Consider the following 23246-nt stretch of genomic DNA (forward strand, 5'->3'; position numbering starts at 1 on the left):
TCTTCGCTTCTCTCATCGCTTTAAGTGGCTTCCTCCCTGCCCAACGCCTCCCATCCACCCCCATACACACACTCTCTTCTGACTGGCCCGTACGACCTCGTCTACCATAGCCTCGTTATCAGCAAATGTCTTGGCTCACCCATCGCCACCAGTCGCTATACACTCTGTAGATGTCTTCCCTCTCCCTTAGTTATGCCCCACTCCCTGTATGGTCAGTAGCCAGCAGTCTTTAGGGCCCACACTTCATGTCGGCCCCTGTGGACACAACGTCCACTGAGGAGATTGTCCTTGCTGTATGCTTCCTTCACATCCTTGTATCCTCCACGCTGGCCGGCCACCAACTGTCATTTGTCAGCTGAAGGCATTTCACACTTGGATAATATGAGGGGAGACTAGTCACAAACAAGTTATTGCCAGAAATGACAAGCTACAACTAGATGACAAATAAAGAGAAAATGTTGACAGAAGACTGCAGGATGTAATTATCTGACAAAACTCCAACAGACTTTAGCGGGACAGGCGTGGCCTTCGTCATGGATGACAATTGTGTAACCACGTGTAACCCTTAACACTTCAGGAACAGTGTGTAATCACCTGTACACTCTACATGACACTTAGAGCAGCCTGTAGACAAACCATGTCTAGATAACTGTCAGCCTTTTGACCACTTCTACAGCACTGTCAGCCACTTGTGTAATCACCGTATCTTCCCCACCATTAAAATCTACTGTATAGTCAGTTGTCACATCTTGTGTCACTGTATAGTCGGCTGTCACACCTTGTATCACTGTATAGTCAGTTGTCACACTTTGTATCACTGTATAGTCGGCTGTCACACCTTGTGTCACTGTATAGTCGGCTGTCACATCTTGTGTGACTGTATAGTCGGCTGTCACACTTTGTATCACTGTATAGTCGGCTGTCACACCTTGTGTCACTGTATAGTCGGCTGTCACATCTTGTGTGACTGTATAGTCGGCTGTCACACTTTGTATCACTGTATAGTCGGCTGTCACACCTTGTGTCACTGTATAGTCAGTTGTCACACTTTGTATCACTGTATAGTCAGTTGTCACACATTGTGTCACTGTATAGTCGGCTGTCACACATTGTGTCACTGTATAGTCGGCTGTCACACTTTGTATCACTGTATAGTCAGTTGTCACACTTTGTATCACTGTATAGTCAGTTGTCACACCTTGTGTCACTGTATAGTCAGTTGTCACACTTTGTATCACTGTGTAAGCCAGCTACACACCACTTTGCAAGCCACTGGTAGATATAAAGTCTCTACACCAGTGATGATGGCAGGAGTACAGGAGAGAGAGATGGAACGTCACACTTCTCTGTTCTGTTTGCTCTTTACTGTTACCTTTCTTGGCTGTGGGCCCGGCTACTGGTCTTCTATTGTCTGTCTTGGCTGCTCTCTCTCTCCTGTCTGTCTTGGCTGCTCTCTCTCTCTCCCGTCTGTCTTGGCTGCTCTCTCTCCCGTCTGTCTTGGCTGCTCTCTCTCCCGTCTGTCTTGGCTGCTCTCTCTCCCGTCTGTCTTGGCTGCTCTCTCTCTCCGTCTGTCTTGGCTGCTCTCTCTCTCTCCCGTCTGTCTTGGCTGCTCTCTCTCCCGTCTGTCTTGGTTGCTCTCTCTCTCTCCTGTCTGTCTTGATTTCTAGCTCGGCTCTTTGCAATCGATTCAATGGACCTTACAAGACTTGCAGAAAGCCACAGGACTTAACAGGCTTGACAGTGTAGAGGTACCATGGGAGCTGATTGACTGGTTAGCTAGACTACCACATCCTACACATAAAACAAAAACAAATAATGACACTACTACATCCTACGAATAAGACAAGGTAAATACAAGAAGGGGATGATGTTTACAGTGAAAGTACAATCTCTCCTACCATCCGTCTACAGTCCACGTCACAGACATGTCCGTTAAAAATTCAGATGTTGTGGTCAGGCGCAGTCTCCTGCAGGATTGTTGTGGCTGTTGTCATGACACTGTTGTTCTTGTGACAGAAAGGTTCCACTGCCTCCGAAGCTTTCCCCGATAGGGAGACTGAGAGAAGCACGACTGAGACGTTTTCACTAGCTTCCGCCAGACATGCGCATACAGTCCTTACATTTGTTTTGTTATCGTGTCCAATGAAAATGCAGTTCTTAAAGTAGCTTGACTGGTCACTGCTTTCCCTGGCCTGGCCTTCGCCCAGTGGATAGAGAGAGAAAATTGCAGGGGCTAAGGATACTTTCTTTCTTTTATAGACTGTGTTTTACTTACTTTTGATCAAATGATCGCGGACATTTTAACCCTCCAACTGTCGGAGCAATACTGACCTCTTAGACTACCTACAGAGCCTCACAACGAATTTTCCGTTGATACATTTATTTATTTCTAGCTTGTAGCCATTTAAAACAGCCATTAGAATACTGTAGGACAACAAAGAGACGATAACCACATATGTATGAAGGAGGTTATTCCACCCTATCGGAAGGTCCGGTACACAAACACAGGACAAGCAGGAAGTTTGACCGTTGGGTCATCGGCTGAACCAAGACGGACACATGACGTCATCGACAGATGGAGACGACTACAGAAAATACAACTGACCACATCAAAGTAGCCGCAAGTGTCGCTGATTATGTATCAGAACCAAACGTGTCCATGTTGTTTGCTGGCCGTGCTCTGTCATCGCCATGTTGCTGTGAGTCACGCTACATCATTAATCCCTCGCTGGACTTGCAATGTGACATATCGATGTGACAAAAGCTTGCCACAGTCTGCGTCTTCATTTCACATTTTGCTACAAAATCCCATTTTCATCCGGCTCCAGCGCCATTCATCCCTGGCGCATCGTGTGCTTTCAGCCAGGAGCCCAGACCCTCCCAGGTCGGTGTCAGCGGAAACGGTCTGGCTTTTGGTGATCACCTGCTTGGTGTGATTTCCACACAAGACACTCAAGCCCCGCCTGTCCGCCCTGTCACGTGCTTGCTGCTCCTTGTCAAGAAACACTCGAGTCACAGTCAGCTCCCTCCACTGCATGATTAGGACAAAGCAGTCATGGTCTCCTGTTGACATGTTTGTGACAAAACACCCGTGTCCTCCTGTTGACATGTTTGTGACAAAACACCCGTGTCCTCCTGTTGACATGTTTATGACAAAGCATCCAACAAAAAGAAGGACGCTACATGTGATGCGGAGACTGTCAGCGTGTGGCAGAGAAATACATGTGGTGCGTAACATTGACACTCACACATATGGTGTGTAGACAGTCTATAGACACCGCCAGGACATGATAGACAGGGTGCGTAGACAGTCTCTATAGACACCAGCAGGGCTTGATACATATGGTGTGTAGATTGATATAAATACATAATATATATATAGACATGGAGACAGTCTCGTTAGACACTGGCAGGGCGTGATACATAGTGTGTGTAGACAGTCTATAGACACTGTCAGGACATGATAGACAGGGTGTGTAGACAGTCTCTATAGACAGTCTCTACAGACACCGCCAGGACATGATAGGGTGTGTAGACAGTCTCTATAGACACCGCCAGGACATGATAGACAGGGTGTGTAGACAGTCTATATAGACACCGCCAGGACATGATAGACAGGGTGTGTAGACAGTCTCTATAGACAGTCTCTACAGACACCGCCAGGACATGATAGACAGGGTGTGTAGACAGTCTCTATAGACACCGCCAGGACATGATAGACAGGGTGTGTAGACAGTCTCTATAGACACCGCCAGGACATGATAGACAGGGTGTGTAGACAGTCTCTATAGACAGTCTCTACAGACACAGCCAGGACATGATAGACAGGGTGTGTAGACAGTCTATAGACACCGCCAGGATGTGCCTGAGCGGCGTAGCTTTGATTCGCAGTGAGACTAGTCGCCCATCGACTAAGGGTCGACCAGAAAAGGTTTTCATCCACGCAAATGGATTTCGGCTGTCCGCTGAAGTGCGCCCTAATGGCTGCGGATTTCTGTCAACCATCTCATACACATCCTTCTCGGATCACGCTTCGCCACGATAACACGGCCTCCTGACACTTGGGGCAAGGGTGGGGACCAGTGAGAAGGGATGGAGGGGGGAGAGAATGACAGAGAGACTAGAAAGCTGTAAAATAACTAACAGTTACAGGAAAGTTGAAAATAACAGTTACAGTAACAACTGGCAATAACAGTTACAGTAATAATTACAAGGAACTTGACAATAACAGTTACAGCAACAATAACAACTAACAATAACGTAGCCCAGGGATGCACAACCTACGGCCCGCGGGCCATATCCGGCCCGCGACGCGGTGCCATCCGGCCAGCGAAACTTCTGCCCACAGTGTAGGAAATCGGCATGTTAGTAATAATAATAAAAAAACGAAAACAAACGAAAAAAAGGGAAGAAGAAGTATTTATCCCCACGTAGTGGCGTCTCTCAATCTTTTTTTCGATGGACGAACATTTCGATTCAGTGCTCCGACTTGGTGTCTCTACGATGAGGCCGGACATTCAGAAGTTGGTTTCGGGAAAACAACTTCAAATATCCACTAATTACTACATAATTAATGGTAAGTACAACTTGTTTCTAATAAAAAAATGGTATCTGCTCTATTTTTTTTTTCCTTTTTGTATTTTTGTGATGAAGTGGCCCGCGACACGGCTGTCCCAAATGGATATGGCCCGCAGGCCGAAAAAGGTTGGGCATCACTGACGTAGCCAGTCGTGGAGCCGGGTGGCGTTCCTGCCAGTAGCCTGCTGGAATGTTCTAACCTTTGTCCCTATTTTCTCTTGTTCCCGTGTTTTCTCTTCACGTCCATTTTTTAACTATTATTTCACGTCTCAGTATATTGCAAGAACACAAATAGCAGTAACAAAGCTCACGCAAAAGTAAACAACACAATAGCAAAAAACAAACAAAACACTCCCACCTGCCTCTCTTTCTCAGCAAACGGCCACCATCAATGCTCTGTAGATAGATTATTAGACAAGGTCCACAGACGAAATGTCTACACCTTCAAACCTAACCCATTATTATCGCCATGAAGTGGTTCAAGTCATGACAACCCGTTTGTCGGTATTTAATCCCTGTTCTCCTATTTCTCTTAGCAGTAATATTTAATGCATGATGTACACAGACTCGTACATCAAAACATTTTAGCGATAGACTCAATATTGGAAGTTAAAGACAGACGAAACAATAAAGGACACACCCTGCACACACCAACTGACACCAGGGCCAGGCAGGCACGTGACTGGAACCTTCAGGGGAAGAGGAGAGTTGGGAGACCGAAGCAGACTTGGAAAAGATCAGGAGAGAGCGAGGCAAAGGACGTGGGAACCACCTGGGCCCACCTGGGCCCACCTGAGGTGGCTGTCCTATACCAGGTCCGCTGGCGAGGTGTTGGTGCGGCCCTATGCTACTCTAGCAGTAACAAGGACTAAAGCAAACACTGTAGGAAACACTCTATCGTCATCTAGTTCTGGGTTTGCCATTAGTTACATTCTACCGTAATGCAATGACAAAGGTGTGAACGGATAGATTTCCAATGTTGATCACAGCTTGCCGATTCCATATTGAAAGTGTGGATATTTCCACTTTCCTTTGTCTGTGTAATGTTTGTAGAAAGACCTCCTCACATACAGTTCTTGTTCTGAATCTGCATTGGTATGTAAAACATTGCCATTACTATCTGTCACATTGTTACTTTGGTATTGTCTGTCACATTGGTACGTTGGTATTGTTCACGTCACATTGATACTTTGCTTTGTTCACTTCACATTGTTACTTTGGTATTGTCTGTCACATTGGTACGTTGGTATTGTTCACATCACATTGTTACTTTGGTATTGTCTGTCACATTGATACTTTGGTATTGTTCACATCACATTGTTACTTTGGTATTGTCTGTCACATTGATACTTTGGTATTGTTCACTTCACATTGTTACTTTGGTATTGTCTGTCACATTGGTACGTTGGTATTGTTCACATCACATTGATACTTTGGTATTGTTCACATCACATTAATACTTTGGTATTGTTCACTTCACATTGTTACTTTGGTATTGTCTGTCACATTGGTACGTTGGTATTGTTCACATCACATTGATACTTTGGTATTGTTCACTTCACATTGTTACTTTGGTATTGTCTGTCACATTGGTACGTTGGTATTGTTCACATCACATTGATACTTTGGTATTGTTCACTTCACATTGTTACTTTGGTATTGTCTGTCACATTGGTACGTTGGTATTGTTCACATCACATTGTTACTTTGGTATTGTCTGTCACATTGATACTTTGGTATTGTTCACATCACATTGTTACTTTGGTATTGTCTGTCACATTGATACTTTGGTATTGTTCACTTCACATTGTTACTTTGGTATTGTCTGTCACATTGGTACGTTGGTATTGTTCACATCACATTGATACTTTGGTATTGTTCACTTCACATTGTCACTTTGGTATTGTTCACATCACATTGATACTTTGCTTTGTTCACTTCACATTGTTACTTTGGTATTGTCTAAGTTGCTTGTAGTGCCATGATATTCCTGCTTTTGCTAATGCCAGTCTGTATCATGTCATTGTTTTGGTGTTGCTAGTGTCTATCACAGTATTACACTTGTCTATCACATTGCCATTTTGGCATTACTCTTACCAAGAGCAACTATAGAATGTCAAGGTCTTTCCTTGCTTTGGTCGAGGGTCCTCTTTAGAACGAGTTCCCAGTGAATTGGAAACTAGTTTTTCTCCGGAGCTTTAAAGTGACCTCGGGTAGCTGTAAGCATTTCTCGGGTAAAGTACTTTTACCCTAGTACAAAGCCTTTCAGGTTCTACATGTACTCAAAGTACCAAGTGATGACCTTTCAGGTTCTACATGTACTCAAAGTACCAAGTGATGACCTCTCAGGTTCTACCTGTACTCAAAGTACCAAATGATGACCTTTCAGGTTCTACATGTACTCAAAGTACCAAGTGATGACCTCTCAGGTTCTAAATGTACTCAAAGTACCAAGTGATGACCTCTCAGGTTCTACCTGTACTCAAAGTACCAAGTGATGACCTCTCAGGTTCTACCTGTACTCAAAGTACCAAGTGATGACCTCTCAGGTTCTACCTGTACTCAAAGTACCAAGTGATGACCTCTCAGGTTCTACCTGTACTCAAAGTACCAAGTGATGACCTCTCAGGTTCTACCTGTACTCAAAGTACCAAGTGATGACCTCTCAGGTTCTACATGTACTCAAAGTACCAAGTGATGACCTTTCAGGTTCTACATGTACTCAAAGTACCAAGTGTTCAGCTGACTCCACGGACTACATGAACATGAGAAGTGACTGTGTGTGTCGTAAATAACTGAAAATATAAATTACTCATTTCAGTACATAACCTAGAATGTAAAACTTGATTAGTATCATTACCAATGTAATAAAAATACACTAGCCGTGTTTGTTTCTCCTCACTATTCCCATCTTCTTCTCCTCACTAGTCCCATCTTCTTCTCCTCACTAGCCGTGTTTGTTTCTCCTCACTATTCCCATCTTCTTCTCCTCACTAGTCCCATCTTCTTCTCCTCACTAGTCCCATCTTCTTCTCCTCACTAGTCCCATCTTCTTCTCCTCACTAGTCCTGTCTCTCCAGTCCAAGGACAGGGTTAGCACCAAAGTCTCACTTTCCCGCTTCAAGTCGAGAATTGAGGGAGGGGGTAGGAAGTCCTTCCTGCAGCACCCACCTGATTGGAGAGTAAGGAACACTACTGACTCTCATTTAGAAAAGAGAGCAATTTTTGTTCTTTCCTCTCAGGAAGCGATTGTCTGCTCCTGGTCAGACAACTTGCAGAGAAGCCCTATTCTCAGGCGCTGGGGTCAGGGCGCAATTCCACGATGTGGCAGGAAAGTACCAGCATCCCCTTCCCTCCAGCACCTTGTCTTTTCTCTAAATCACATTTTTTTAAAGCAAAGACTAGTCATGTGACAGCGACGAGGGCCTAGGCGTCTAGACGTGTGGTAAGGACACGATGGCATGCTGCTGGTGGGAGAATTACCCGGTGTCATGTGACCGTGGCATGCTGGAAGTTGGTAATTTATCACATGTCAAGAAGTCATGACAAGCTAGCAGCATGTGATTTATTGCGTGTCATGTCATGCTCGCGCAGTTATCACGTGGTGTGTCACCCAAGAGTAGGTATTACTGACCGTAGGCCAGCCATTGCAACAACACACCGGCGTGACGACCGTTAGTGACCACGTGATGTGTGTTATCCACGAGTTGCTGACCGTCAAAGACACGTAAAAAAATCACGCACGCATAGCAACCTTCGCGCACGCACACAAACACACATTTTGACAAAGAAAAAGATAAGATTTTAGAAGCATTTGAAATAAGAGACAGCAAGTTACCGGCGAACGTGGAGTGACAGCTCGCCGAGACTAGCAGCAGAGAACTTGGCAAGAGGCTAAGTGTTGGTCTCGGCAGACAGACAGCAGTCCACTTCTACACGTCTTTGGTGGAAGGGCAAAGGTCAAAATACTGTAGATAGGTGTGTGAGTGGCCCAGACCTAACCTTTATTTTAAAGTGACTGCCTGAATGGAAAATCCCCTTTTATGTGATTATTGTTTTTAAACGGAGCTTGTTTTACATAATGAACTACTTTCCTGGATACCGCCATTACAAACATTACAAACATTGGCGGCGCAGTAGGTGGGGACGACGACACGGACTCTTACATTAGTCACGTGTCTGTTTGTCCCCCTCTGTTATGACCTCTTCGTGACGTCACGCCGTTCACCATCCTCGTGACGTCACGTGACCTTCTCCGTATAGCCCCTTCCCCACCCAACCTTCCCGCCCGACCGTGCAGGGACTGATTACCACCCGACAGGAAGAGCAACTGCGCAGCCTCCGTCACTTGGGTGTAACACCGGACAACGAATGCAGTGAATCCAGTCCCTGGCCTGAAAGCCTCGGTCTGACCTCTGCCCCGAAGAGGACGCAACACGTCACCTTCCAGAAAGGCGATGAGAACACCAAGAGGGCTGAGTACCGCCGAGGTAGTCGTGCAGATCACTTCTAAGAATTGGTTTGTAAATTTATTTTACAGTGAACAAAGTTTGTAAGCAGCAGTAGTTCTTGTTCTTTCGTTTGCCATACTTGTGTGCCACTCAATAAAGGTCACAATGACATGTCACATGTCATATGTCAAGTATAGTTCGTCCCGTCTTGTGACATGGGGCAAGTGTGTGAGGTGTGACCTGCCGCTTATTGCCACCGAAATGGTCGACAGTCAGGTCCGATGTGGTCTGATTAACCGGAACCGACTTTATAATCACTTGCCTCCACACAAGTATCAGCGCTGACACACACAATCACACAAGCACACGCACACACGCACACGCACACAAACAAGCACGCGCACACACACACACACAAGCACACGCACACGCACACGCGCACACACACATACACACACAAGCACACGCGCACACACACACGCACACAAGCACACACAAGCACACGTGCACACACGTGCACACACGCACACAAGCACACACACACAAGCACGCGCGCACACACACACACACATACACACACAAGCACACACACACGCACACGCACATTTCTTGCCGTTTTCATCCGACTACCGTTTCCATGTTGCCAAACTGTCTACCGAGTGACAAACGCAAGAGGAAATTAGGAGAAAAGGTCTTAGCAAACCCCATGGACCCCAAAATGGCTGAGTTGCACGAGATGATGGGACCTACGCGTGATTCTCGTGTCTATCTACAGCACAACATGTAGAAGGTGGAGTTGTCTTGTAACCTTTTGACCTCCGTGCAGGGTTTAACCTTAATCCTAACCCTAACCCCCAGCGAGTCTTTTAGTCACCGACCAGAAGAGTCTTCTAACCAGCGACCGCTTGCTTCAAGTAACATCGACAAGTAAAACTACTTGAAACTTTATTTGGTCAAAATAATACTTTTAACATTCTTAGGGATTATTTAATCCACTTAATCCTGCCATACCTGAATAGTCTATCATCCAATCAGCTGTCAGCTTAACTGCACAGACACCTTGACAAGATGTGTTTATCACAATTATCTTCTCGGTGCACACGCAATGGTCAGCAGTCTGTCACACACTAAAGTAAACAATCAAAGAAAAGCGTGTGTAGCTCTGCAGTGAATGTAAACAGTACACAGAGCTACGGTTGTCAACAGTAACAAACCCTGTAACATTCTTTGTCAGTAAAATCAAAAGCATACTGCACAGTGTTGATCAAGAAATAATGTGGAAGGTCCGTATGTCTTACTTAATATGATACCTGACGACGACAGCGAGGTGACCAGACAACGAACCCCATGGCACCGGAATGCTTGTGGTCCGAAGGAAGTGGCCCACTGCCCATTCTCACCTGACACACCTTGACAAGGTGAGGAGACGGCAGTGGTGCTGTCACTGAATGCTTATCACACTCACCTTTCACCTCGCTATAGCAACCAATACCAGGTGCACGTGCTGACAAACCTGCTCCACCCTCTCCTCCTTTCAGTGGTGAGTCACACGACGATGAACTGGCTTACAGAATGACAGCAGTGGTGGTGAGGATGACAATGGTGGGAAAGACAGTCATCATGAGGGTCATCGTGGTCAGAGTTAGTTCTAGTTGTAATTCTTGGTTAGCTTTAGAGTTTCCCAGATATGTTTGTTATCCTCGGTTAGTTAGGCGAGGGCTGGCCATTTCTATTTGTCATCCTGGATGAGGGTTAACGTTAGTCAGTGGTGTTTGTCAGTCTGTCTCGCCTGCTTGAGGACCTGTCGTGATAGTTTGGTCACGTACTTGACACGTACCCTTTTCAATATCATTCTGTAGTCTGTTTTTTAACTAGACTCCACAATTTTTTTTCACCTCCGTGGTGAGTTCATGCAATTAGCTTTCAAAGGTCTGTGTGACCCACAAGTGTTGGAGCCAACCCGCCAGACAGGTGCGCGGAGTGTCACCTGGTCCAAAAACATATTTTTTTGCGGTGTACCACCTGGTTGAGAGCAACCTGAGCAGCAGGCAGGTATGCACTGTGATCTGGCCAACAGTACTGGCCTCAGACAAAAGGGTGCAATAGCATCCAGAAACTATGGGGGCGCTACCGGCCTCTAGGACAAGTGGTATAATAATAGTTGTAGTATGACTGGGATCTTGGACATGACTGGAAATGCGTTTGAATACTTCTGGCAAGTGATTGAGGGATGAGGTTCGCCATCCGCCCTCCACTCATACTCACACCCACCCACACCCACCCACACCTATCAATATGACGGCTGCAGGATTAGGTAGAATCTGGAAATGGGGGAAGTCCGCAGACAGCTGATTACATGCCCCGCGGACATTTGTGACATTGTAAGTTGACAGAAAACCTGGAGGCAAGATTGACCGGTTCTCTGGCTGCTCTTCTGGACTTGTCTGGCTTCAGTCTCGCGAGGCCCAGCTATTCTGTGCTGGCAGTGACAGGCGGACAGTCATCTGCTTCATTTAACTACACTCTTTCAGGAATCACAGGATACCTTCGCGACGGTGAAGAGTTCAGGACTCCTGTGGTTAGTGCCCTTGATTGCTATACGGAAAAGTCTCCTTGTGCACCCCTGATAGGTACCCGATTGACTGGGCGAGATAAAATACTGTATAATATACAGCAGTGACGGGTAGCTGGGTGAGATAAAATACTGTATAATATACAGCAGTGACAGGTATCTGGGTGAGATAAAATACTGTATAATATACAGCAGTGACGGGTAGCTGGGTGAGATAAAATACTGTATAATTTACTGACAGGTACCTGGGTGAGATAAAATACTGTATAATGTACAACAGTGACAGGTAGCTGGGTGAGATAAAATACTGTATAATGTACAACAGTGATACACCTGGGTGAGATAAAATACTGTATAATATACAGCAGTGACGGGTTGCTGGGTGAGATAAAATACTGTATAATGTACAACAGTGACGGGTAGCTGGGTGAGATAAAATACTGTATAATATACAGCAGTGACAGGTAGCTGGGTGAGATAAAATACTGTATAATATACAGCAGTCACGGGTTGCTGGGTGAGATAAAATACTGTATAATATACAGCAGTGACAGGTAGCTGGGTGAGATAAAATACTGTATAATATACAGCAGTGACGGGTTGCTGGGTGAGATAAAATACTGTATAATATACAGCAGTGACGGGTTGCTGGGTGAGATAAAATACTGTATAATATACAGCAGTGATACACCTGGGTGAGATAAAATACTGTATAATTTACTGATAGGTACCTGGGTGGGATAAAATACTGTATAATGTACAACAGTGACAGGTAGCTGGGCGAGATAAAATACTGTATAATTTACAGCAGTGACGGGTAGCCGGGTGAGATAAAATACTGTATAATATACAGCAGTGATACACCTGGGTGAGATAAAATACTGTATAATATACAGCAGTGACAGGTAGCTGGGTGAGATAAAATATTGTATAATATACAGCAGTGATACACCTGGGTGAGATAAAATACTGTATAATTTACAGCAGTGACGGGTAGCCGGGTGAGATAAAATAATGTATAATATACAGCAGTGATACACCTGGGTGACATAAAATACTGTATAATATACTGATAGGTACCTGGGTGGGATAAAATACTGTGTAATGTACAACAGTGACAGGTACCTGGTTGACTGGGAAGGTAACCCCGACTGCATCATAGAAAGCAAGAGACTCGCATTCTGCTTACTTCCCCTGGCTCTCATGCACGTGTCTGACAGACTGCAACTACTGACATCTGTGAATAACATACATAAGCACTGCGATGTTAACAATTTAGTTTTCACTTGAGAATAGCTTGTATAAGCACAGCATGAAGTTAGCTGGCATCTAGTGACACACCGACATGAAGTGACAATGACGTCAAGTGACACATCGGACCTAGTGACACACCGACATCAGCGACACACTAACGTCTAGTGACACACCGACATGTAGTGACACTAACGTCAAGTGACACATCGGACTTAGTGACACACCGACATCAGCGACACTCTAACGTCTAGTGATGCACCGACATGTAGTGACACTAACGTCTAGTGACACATCGGGCCTAGTGACACACCGACATCTAGCATGTAGTGACACTGACGTCAAGTGACACATCGGGCCTAGTGACACACTGACATGTAGTGACACACAAACGTCAAGTGACACATCGACATGTAGTGACACTGATGTCAAGTGACACATCGGACTTAGTGACACACCGACATCAGCGACACACTAACGTCTAGTGATGCACCGGCTTCTAGTCACAGACTGGCATCTAGTGATACACCAACATCTAGTGACACATGTGCAGTAGTCATACACTGTACACGTGTCGCTAGATATACTACACACATATATATATGTATGTGTGTGTATGTGTGTGTATGTGTGTATATGTGTGTGTATGTGTGTGTATGTGTATATGTGTGTGTATGTGTATGTGTATATGTGTGTATGTGTGTATGTGTGTGTGTGTGTGTATGTGTGTGTATGTGTATGTGTGTGTATGTGTGTGTATGTGTGTGTATATGTGTGTATGTGTGTATGTGTATGTGTATATGTGTGTATATGTGTATGTGTGTGTATGTCTGTGTATGTGTGTGTATGTGTATGTGTGTGTGTATATATATGTGTGTGTATGTGTATATGTGTGTGTATGTGTGTGTATCTGTCATGAGGAGACAAATGAAGGCGCCGCTCATTTCCTTCTCTAGTTCCAGAATCTGACAGGCTCGTACTCATCACTTGGCATCGTGTCGACCTTTCATGCTTTCATGAATGCCTTTAATATGTACTTGTATCATCATCATTATCATCATCATTATCATCGTCATCATGGACATTCATCTCTAGACTACTACCAGCTGAGCGTCTATGCTGGTCCTCTGGTCGTCGGGAGCATCTGGAGGTTGTGGGTTGATGCAGTGGTTGACAAAGTGACTTCGTCAACCTTTTCTCATCCTTCCCCCCCTTCTCTCTCTCTTTCTGCACGTCTACCTCGTACAGACTGTGCACTTTGTTCTTCGGATTTCTCTACTTTTCACTGAGCTTTTAATTCTTATCTTACAATTAGAGGTACAGCTAGCATTATGAATACAGACAGTGTGTGAGGCTTGCTCATATCTACTTCTGTAACTTTATTTGCGTACAGACATGTCTTGCTACAAGGACAAGGAGATATATATATATCAGGTTTTGAGAAAAGCATTGTGCCAAGTATACAAATCTATAGTCCATGTCTTGTCTTTAGAAAATGGAGACTTTGAGAGGGTCGGGGGAGAAGTCAACAGAAAGACAGTTAAGCCCTCAGATGTGACGTCAGATTTGAAAGCGCAAGAGGTGTGAGATATGGCAGAGGCCCTGGATGTTGGTCTCGCTCACCACTCTAGCACCATGGTGCCATTGCCGTCTGCCAGAGCACGAGACACAAGACACAAGCTCCAAAACTGACGTAAAAAGCAAGGCCTGCGCCCTGGTGCTTTCAATCATCGACCACGTGATCAAAAGGCGAAAGAGCAAAAGCGAGAAAGCTCTTTTGGTCCAATACTTAGTTACACGAGTAGATGAGGGCTGGGGTAGAGGGGATAGAGGGTTGGGGTAGAGGGTGGGGTTGATGCCGCACTGTGAGGACGGTGGTGGTGGGGGAGGGGGACGGGGCATGAAGAAGTAGGGGAGCACCAGGCCAGTCAGTCTTCAAGGGCAGAGGCTTGGTGTCGGGGGCTGGTGACAGATTGAAATTGATTTTCACACCAGGGGCCATTGATTCGCTCGGCACTTTGCTGATGTTTGCAAATACCGTTACTCTTGTCCCTGACGATGCGGCGGTGTGCGGACATGTTGGCGATGGCGACCGTTGGGCGCAATGGCTGGTGCTGAAAGCAGTCTTTCCCTGTGGGCCTACATGGAGGCCCTCATAGCATTCCAACACCCTTCATCACATATTCATTGTGCTGCAACAGGTTTGAATGTTCGGCCAACTTGCTGTGCAATGTGAGTTTGCTGACTCGTGCTAACAGCTGCCCGCAGGCCGGCACCGGAAGCATGTCGTACACAGGTGGACGTGGTGGCGCTCGCTGGTGGAGCTCCTTGCTGGTCTGCCTGCCATGTTCCACACACCATGTCTTCCTGATGTCGCTACACCAGGAGTCAAACTCAGTCCACTGCTGTCATCGCTGGCTGCTCCTCTCTCCCAACTCCATTTTAGTCATCCATGGAAGAGGGCATCACTCGTTGCCCCACGTGGCGTCAGATTACTGACACTAACGGTTTATTATTGGCCAGGGCGTCAGCACGTGACTGTAACGTACTGGACAGGCCTGTGTAAGATGTACCCTTTGTGTCACAAACCTGCTGTGTTATTTTTTAATGTTTTTTTTTAAGCCTGGAAGGGGACAGGAAACGTAGATGGAGGGTGTGTGTGTGTAAGACAACAATTTGTGTGTTTGTCGGTGTGAGCAGTCTGTTTGTCGGCGTGCCGCGCCCGTGATGGTCGGCCGGCTTTTTTAATCATCTAGTGTTGATAGATTGTTTCTGAAGAAGAACGAGGGGAAGAGTGTTGGGGTGTTTTGGATGTTTGCTGTGACAGTTTTTACTTGACGAGAGCGGGGAGAAGTGCAGTCTGCTCGGTGTTGTCAGTTCGTCCTGAGCGGACGTTTTGTCCTGAACCGACTGGGTGTTGCAGTCCTGACTGGACTGGGTTCAAATCCTAACAAGATTTGTATGTTATGTAACAAGTCCTGAACCGACTTGGTATTGTAGCCCTGACTGGACTGTTATTGTGTGCAAATCCTGACAAGATTTGTATCAAGATATTAGTGTAACATTGAACCTGTCGAGGTGAGTGTGTATTTGTGATGATTTTCGGTGAGTCTGTGTTTTAAAGTTGGAAGAAAGGGGAAATTTCTGTATTGGATGAGTGTGATATATATGTGTATATTTTATGGATATAGTTAAAACTAGGTATTGCTTGAGTGAGGGAGGGAGAGTTCAGTTTTGAACTTGCCGTTTGTCTAAAGACTGATCATTTTTTTCTCCAGGTTTTGTGTTTTTTCTGTTTTATTTGTTCTTCTTTCGTTCATCTGAGGGTCGCCGACCAGCGCTGAATGAACACTAACTTCAGGAATGGCATCGGTACCTGTAGAGTGTAGAGTGTTAAGTGAAGGTGAAGCCGAGACTGTGATGTGAATTTTCAAGTGAAGACTTTGTAGGGAACTGCATGGTCGGAAAAAATATTATATATTTTAAAACTGCGGAAAAAGCTGTGTTCGGACTGTGGGTTGGGAAATTTGGATTTGTTTTGTTTTCTTTCTCTTCAAATTATGTTTATTTTAAAATTTAAATTGTTGTCATAGTTTTTATTTAGTTATCTTCCTTGTCTGAAAGGCCCTGTAGAGTGCAGGTGACACTTCGTCTCACTTAATTTGTGGAATTTTGCACATTACCTGCAGTGTACCTTGTAACAGATAAAATAAAATCATTCAAGGGGAGAATGTGTGACTACATAACTACAAGCCATAGGTAGTAAACACAGTTTGCCTGCTTGTGAAAATTAATGTGTTTGTGTAAACAAAACAGCGGACTTTGCTTGCCGGCCACTGAATGAGCAGCCTGCTCTGTAACCCATTGGGTCTGGGTGTGGACTAGGCAAGTTTCATTCAATTAATCTGGCTTCATTTAATCTCACCGCCAAGACTTTGTGTTATTTTCTCCCGTTAGGGGATGAACATCTTGCTGTTAACTGTCGATTAATGAAACTTGAAGAGAGTGGTATTATTTCTCTGTATGTGGAATCCATACAATTTATGGAGAATATTAAACAATCAAATCTCAACTTCCTGACAGTACTGCTGCCTGCATTGCATATCTCCTAGACATTTCTATACACAATACATCTCTATTGAACTTTGATAATTTGTACATCAAATCCTCTCATTCTCCCACGAGGTATGTAGAGGTACATTCAAACAACAAAAGGCTATTACCATACCAATTTTTTTTCAAACACTTTTATTGCAGAAATCATGCATATATTGTTATCCTGTAAAAATTTCAAGACAAATAAAAAATAGATATGTACACAATGAACCTGCTGATATTTACGTAAACAAATGGACAGATAACCGTGTATTTGCTTCCCTTTATTCTCCTTTTCTTGCGCCACTGCTGACTCTTCTCTTCATCAAGCATCCGTCCTTTCATTCAAAGTCTGACATACTACCGTAGCTACCTTGGTCATCCACAATACAAACTCAGCTTTGAATAGTAGTTTCTCTAACATACACACGATACCAATATATGTCTCATGAAGGACTGAAGTCTACTGAAAGCAATATGATTTAAACCATTTTCGTTGATAACGCGTGTTAAGCTCATAGATGTGCCCTCAGTCTACTCCTGTCATCAGATTCAAGCTGACATTTTGTGAGTCTTCAGAAACTTTAATGTATTTTTAATATTAAAACATCAAATGATTAAACATGTATGTGTGTAAAACACTGCATACTGGTACACAAGCACTGAAGTACATTAATAGTGGTACACAAGCACTGAAGTACATTAATAGTGGTACACAAGCACTGAAGTACATTAATAGTGGTACACAAGCACTGAAGTACATTAATAGTGGTACACAAGCACTGAAGTACATAAATACTGGAACACAAGCACTGAAGTACATCAATACTGGTACACAAGCACTGAAGTACATTTATAGTGGTACACAAGCACTGAAGTACATTTATAGTGGTACACAAGCACTGAAGTACATCAATACTGGTACACAAGCACTGAAGTACATCAATACTGGTACACAAGCACTGAAGTACATCAATACTGGTACACAAGCACTGAAGTACATCAATACTGGTACACAAGCACTGAAGTACATTTATAGTGGTACACAAGCACTGAAGTACATTAATAGTGGTACACAAGCACTGAAGTACATTTATAGTGGTACACAAGCACTGAAGTACATTAATAGTGGTACACAAGCACTGAAGTACATTTATAGTGGCTACACAAGCACTGAAGTACATTTATAGTGGTACACAAGCACTGAAGTACATTAATAGTGGTACACAAGCACTGAAGTACATTAATAGTGCTACACAAGCACTGAAGTACATTTATAGTGGTACACAAGCACTGAAGTACATGCATCTAAGATAGTCTGTGTGTATGTGCGTGTGCGTGCATGAGTTTGTGTGTGTGTGTGTGCCTTCCTATGGATGTGTATGTGGAGACATATTGCCACGCGAGCAGCTTTCGTTAACCTGGCGCGTGGTGGCTGACTGGAGGTGTAGGTACCTCCAGGGTAGGTGTGAGATGAAGGTGTAGCGGCCGCAAAGATCGGTTAGAGTAGAGAGGTAGACAGCTGCAGGGCTGGACTGTAAACATTGCAGGTGGGACGGTAGGAGCCGTCCTCTAGACGCTAACATGTCAACTGATGACATGACAACAGCAGGCTGCTAACATGATGACATGACAACAGCAGACTGGGATGACAGGGAACGCTGTTCCCCTCACCGACTGTAACAGCAGCGCCATAGCTGTAAGGTGTGGACTCGCCACGACTAACCCTGTGTGTTGAGTGTCGGCGCGCCGTCTCTCTGCTGATTACTGTGTCCATGCTTGGTGTCGTTCAATCTAGATTTTCCTTCCACATCACGGCTTCTCCAGGGAACCCCATCTCTTTCTCACGGACTAGAAAATACTTCCAAATGAGATGTGCTGAGCTGGCAGAAACCGTCTCCAATGCCATTTTTTAAACATTCTTCTAAATTCCTTCTCGTCACAAGATACTAATGGACATGCATGCTTCACGCACTCATAGAGGGACCTCCGTAAGCATGTTTACCATATTCCTCCCACAGTATACACACGCACACACAAACACACGCACGTAAACACACACACACACACACACACAAACAAACAACCACACAACCACTATCTTACGCGTCCAGAGCTTCTGACGATGTCTTTGGCTCCGATTTGTGTAAAGATTCGTGTTAATGTTTGACTGTGATCTGTTCATGTGTTCATGTTGTGTGTTCATGTTGGACTGAAAGCTGTTGCAGCGGATGACTTTAGTCAGCATTCAGTATTTGCTGGTTACCATGGAAAAGCAATGTCAAATAATTCTGGCGACAACAGTAGACTGACATTCAACAGGAAGGCTTCCTAGATACATTAGGAAGGTGATGTGGTACAGACAGGCAGAAGACCGAAGATAAACATCAGTTAGGGGCAGGAGGAACATGGAGGCTGAGTAAATAGAAAAGAATATGCAGAAAGGAAAGAAAAAATACCAAAAGTGAAATTCCTTGCATGCAGCGCTACATGACCCCTGACATTTGGAGCCGGCTGCTCGGCTGATACCAATGTCCCAGGGATAACACCGGAGAGCCAGAGGGGGGCAGGAAGCAGCTGTCTTACCAGCAAGTGGTTGGCAAGCCTCTACTCATGGCCGACTTGTCGATGTTGTAATCCTAGTGTCAAGGGTCTGTGTGGTGGAGGACAGACACCCGAGCAACCCCACGCCTGCAGGCAAGAAAAACGGTTTTCGCCTTAAGTCGACCAAAGGACGTAAGCTTGGCGTCAAACGATTGCATGGCTAAGACTTCAGACGACCAAACGAGATGACCGTTGTATTAGAATAAATGTTGGATGTATGGCGACCAGCTGACGTAAGTCCCATGTCAGACAACACGACAGTAGATGTACACTGAATGTAAGATGACAAGAGGATTGAGTTTGACAAAGGTTGTTTAGACGAGACCAGACGCGGAGAAGTGTCTGTACAAGCACAGGGACAACAGGTTCGTGCTCCTGTCTTTCGGTCGTCTACTCTTCAGTTGTCTGTGACTGAACCCACGTGACCTTGTCGATGTTGTCGTAATCATGGCGCTGCTGCAATGCAACGGTACACTCGAGCAGTAAATCGTTGTCGTCCTCTGCTGCCCTCTAACGGATATTCCTAGCAAACTGATAAGGCTATATGTACAGAAGATGTACAACGCCTACGTCACTCTAGGTACAAAACACATTGCAGAATGGCATGGCCACACATATACGTGCTATTATTTATTATTTCTTACAATTTTGGTTAGTTCCTTTTTGCTTTCCCACAGCTTCATTTTCGGGTGGCCACACGGCGGATCTTTCGGGTGCGTCAATGACGAACGGGTATATTCTTAAAGGATAGTTATCTGTGTGTGATAGCTACAAGAGGTCCATGTGTCACAGATATAAGAGCTCCTTGTGTCACAGTTACAGGAAATCCATGTGTCACAGATACTGGAGGTCCAGAGTCACAGTTCACTACGCTTACAGAAAGCAGATTATAGAAACTGTTCTTTGTTCACTCTGGTTAACATGACATTTATAGCTGTTGTGTTAATCATATTGCACAAAATAAGCTACTGAAAAGTAGTAAAATGATTCATTTAGGTTATTGTCGCCTGCGCCATCGTTTGAATGCGGAGCGAATGGCTGTATCGAACTGAGCACGATGTGTATCGTGGGGATGGCTGTACAGCTGTATCTTGTATGTTCTGCTACAAAAAGCCGCGTTAATCAGGTTCCAAAGCCGCATTAATCAGGTGCAAAAAAAGGAAGATGTGTTTAGACGCATTCTGCCTGCTGGATACAGTTAACGGAGTTAATGAAGGAAAGCTTTTTTCTGATTGATCGTGGAGACTGACAGCCATCAGGAGGGTACATATGAGCAAAGACTACTTGTCTACTAGTCGGTCTCACTCCATCCCACCCTTGATACCCGCCAGGCCACATTATGCTAAGTGTCAAGTGATTAGTCGGGGTCAGGGTTAGTATTAACTGCTACGTCACATCCTGTCTCAACCTGTGGTGTGCTGACATAACTGTGACCTTTCTCAGAATGACAGGACAGAGCAGACTATGTCTGTGCCACTGGTCATCGACTCACCTGATGACTATACAACTGACCTTTCATGGACTAAAAATGTAGTAGGTGTGCAGGAGGCAACAAATATCACAACTTTTATCCGGTTGTCATGTGTACAAAAGGTTTTACTTCGCGTGGATTCCAATCGGACGTAAAACATGCGCTCTTGTTTATTTTACATCCAGAGAATAACTGGAAGTAAACTACGGCAGGTAATGTAATCATAATCATCATCATCATCATCATCAGAAGAAGAAGAAGAAGGATGAGGAGGAGGAGGAAGAAAAGAAGAAGAGACTTATAAATGAATATAAACCAAATGTACTGAGTGTGATTAGGGCAACAGGGAATCGGAAGAAGATATGGGAGAACGGAGTGGAAGACACTTGTATGGGAAGACATTGACTTGGTAGTGAACACCTGTAGATACCGGAAGTCAGTGCAGTGCAGCAAGGAATGATGTCATCACTTGTTTCTGTTTCCTGACAATGGGGTGGGCAGTGTCAGTGCTGTTGTTTAGAACACACTGAACAACTGTGTGACACTTCAACACACTAAACAACTGTGTGACACTTCAACACACTAAACAACTATGTGACACTTAAACACTGTGAACAACTGACACTTAAACACACTAAACAACTGTGTGACACTTAAACACACTGAACAACTGTGACACTTAAACACTGTGAACAACTGTGTGACACTTCAACACACTGAACAACTGTGTGACACTTCAACACACTAAACAACTATGTGACACTTAAACACTGTGAACAACTGACACTTAAACACACTAAACAACTGTGTGACACTTAAACACACTGAACAACTGAGTGACACTTAAACACTGTGAACAACTGTGTGACACTTCAACACACTGAACAACTGTGTGACACTTCAACACACTAAACAACTATGTGACACTTAAACACTGTGAACAACTGACACTTAAACACACTAAACAACTGTGTGACACTTAAACACACTGAACAACTGAGTGACACTTAAACACTGTGAACAACTGAGTGACACTTAAACACACTTGAACAACTGTGTGACACTTCAACACACTGAACAACTGTGTGACACTTAAACACACTGAACAACTGAGTGACACTTAAACACTGTGAACAACTGCGTGACACTTAAACACACTGAACAACTGACACTTATGTAAGCTTCTTGTTCGTATGCTTGCTCTCATCCTTGTCCCTGTGGTGGACTGTTCCTTTGACCGTGGATTTTTGTTTCTCGCGATTTTCAACTTTTTCGTCTAACGCCATAACGATTGTGTCCCATTGACTGCAAAATTGTTTTCTTAATTTTTTTTTTTTTTACTTTATTCTTAATGTTCTCCCGTTCACAGCACACGTCAATCACGTGATCACTGTCGGTTGTCTTTCACCGGCAAGGCCTCCTGGATGACAAGGGCATCCTGTTCTCGTGCACGACTGTCAGATGGCGTTACTACGTGGGTCTAGGTACCTGATGTACCTGATACCCTGCTGGGAATCATAGCAGTTAATGGGTCATGACAGCACCTGTTTCTGTCCTTCTCTCATTCTTACTGCAGAGGCTCTTGTGATTCCGTCACGTTGACTGTTTCACAGGGCTACTGCAGTGTTGCTGATGCACTTCGTAGTAGGATAATAATAACAACAATAATCATAAATACATCTGGGAATTTACCGCTACCGAAGAAAAAATTTCAAAAGACATTAAAAAAGGTGCAGTTTTATGTAGTGAGTATTTGAAAAATTCTCCTATCAGTGCATCAGGTCCAGGTGTCTTTTGCTGACTGCCCTGTGAATCTCTTCTGCTGTAACTGAATTGTTTAATTAGTCACTTTCCTCATCACTAACAGCATAAGTTCATTTGTATCATGTTCCTGCGTGTAATCTGTATTTGGTAAGTTGAAAACGTTTAAAAATGTCATTGCCATTTCTCCTTCGAAATATTATTTAAGTAAGCTTCTTCCCTTTATAGAGACTTTAGTTTGCTCCAGAATGATTTCTGATCATAAATTGTCATGAAGAGTCCAAATGGTGAAACTATCTACTTCTTGTTCATACCTACATGCTTTTCATACACTGACCATCTAATCTTAGTCCTTCATTAAATTTATCTAATGCAGCATCGACATTCACAAGAGACACAGCAGCAAAGCACGTACTGACCTCTATTGACCCTAAATTATTATTGAAAATGCAGTCAGAATCAG

Source organism: Pomacea canaliculata, linkage group LG9 (genome assembly GCF_003073045.1).
Source record: "Pomacea canaliculata isolate SZHN2017 linkage group LG9, ASM307304v1, whole genome shotgun sequence".
Lineage (NCBI taxonomy): Eukaryota > Metazoa > Mollusca > Gastropoda > Architaenioglossa > Ampullariidae > Pomacea > Pomacea canaliculata.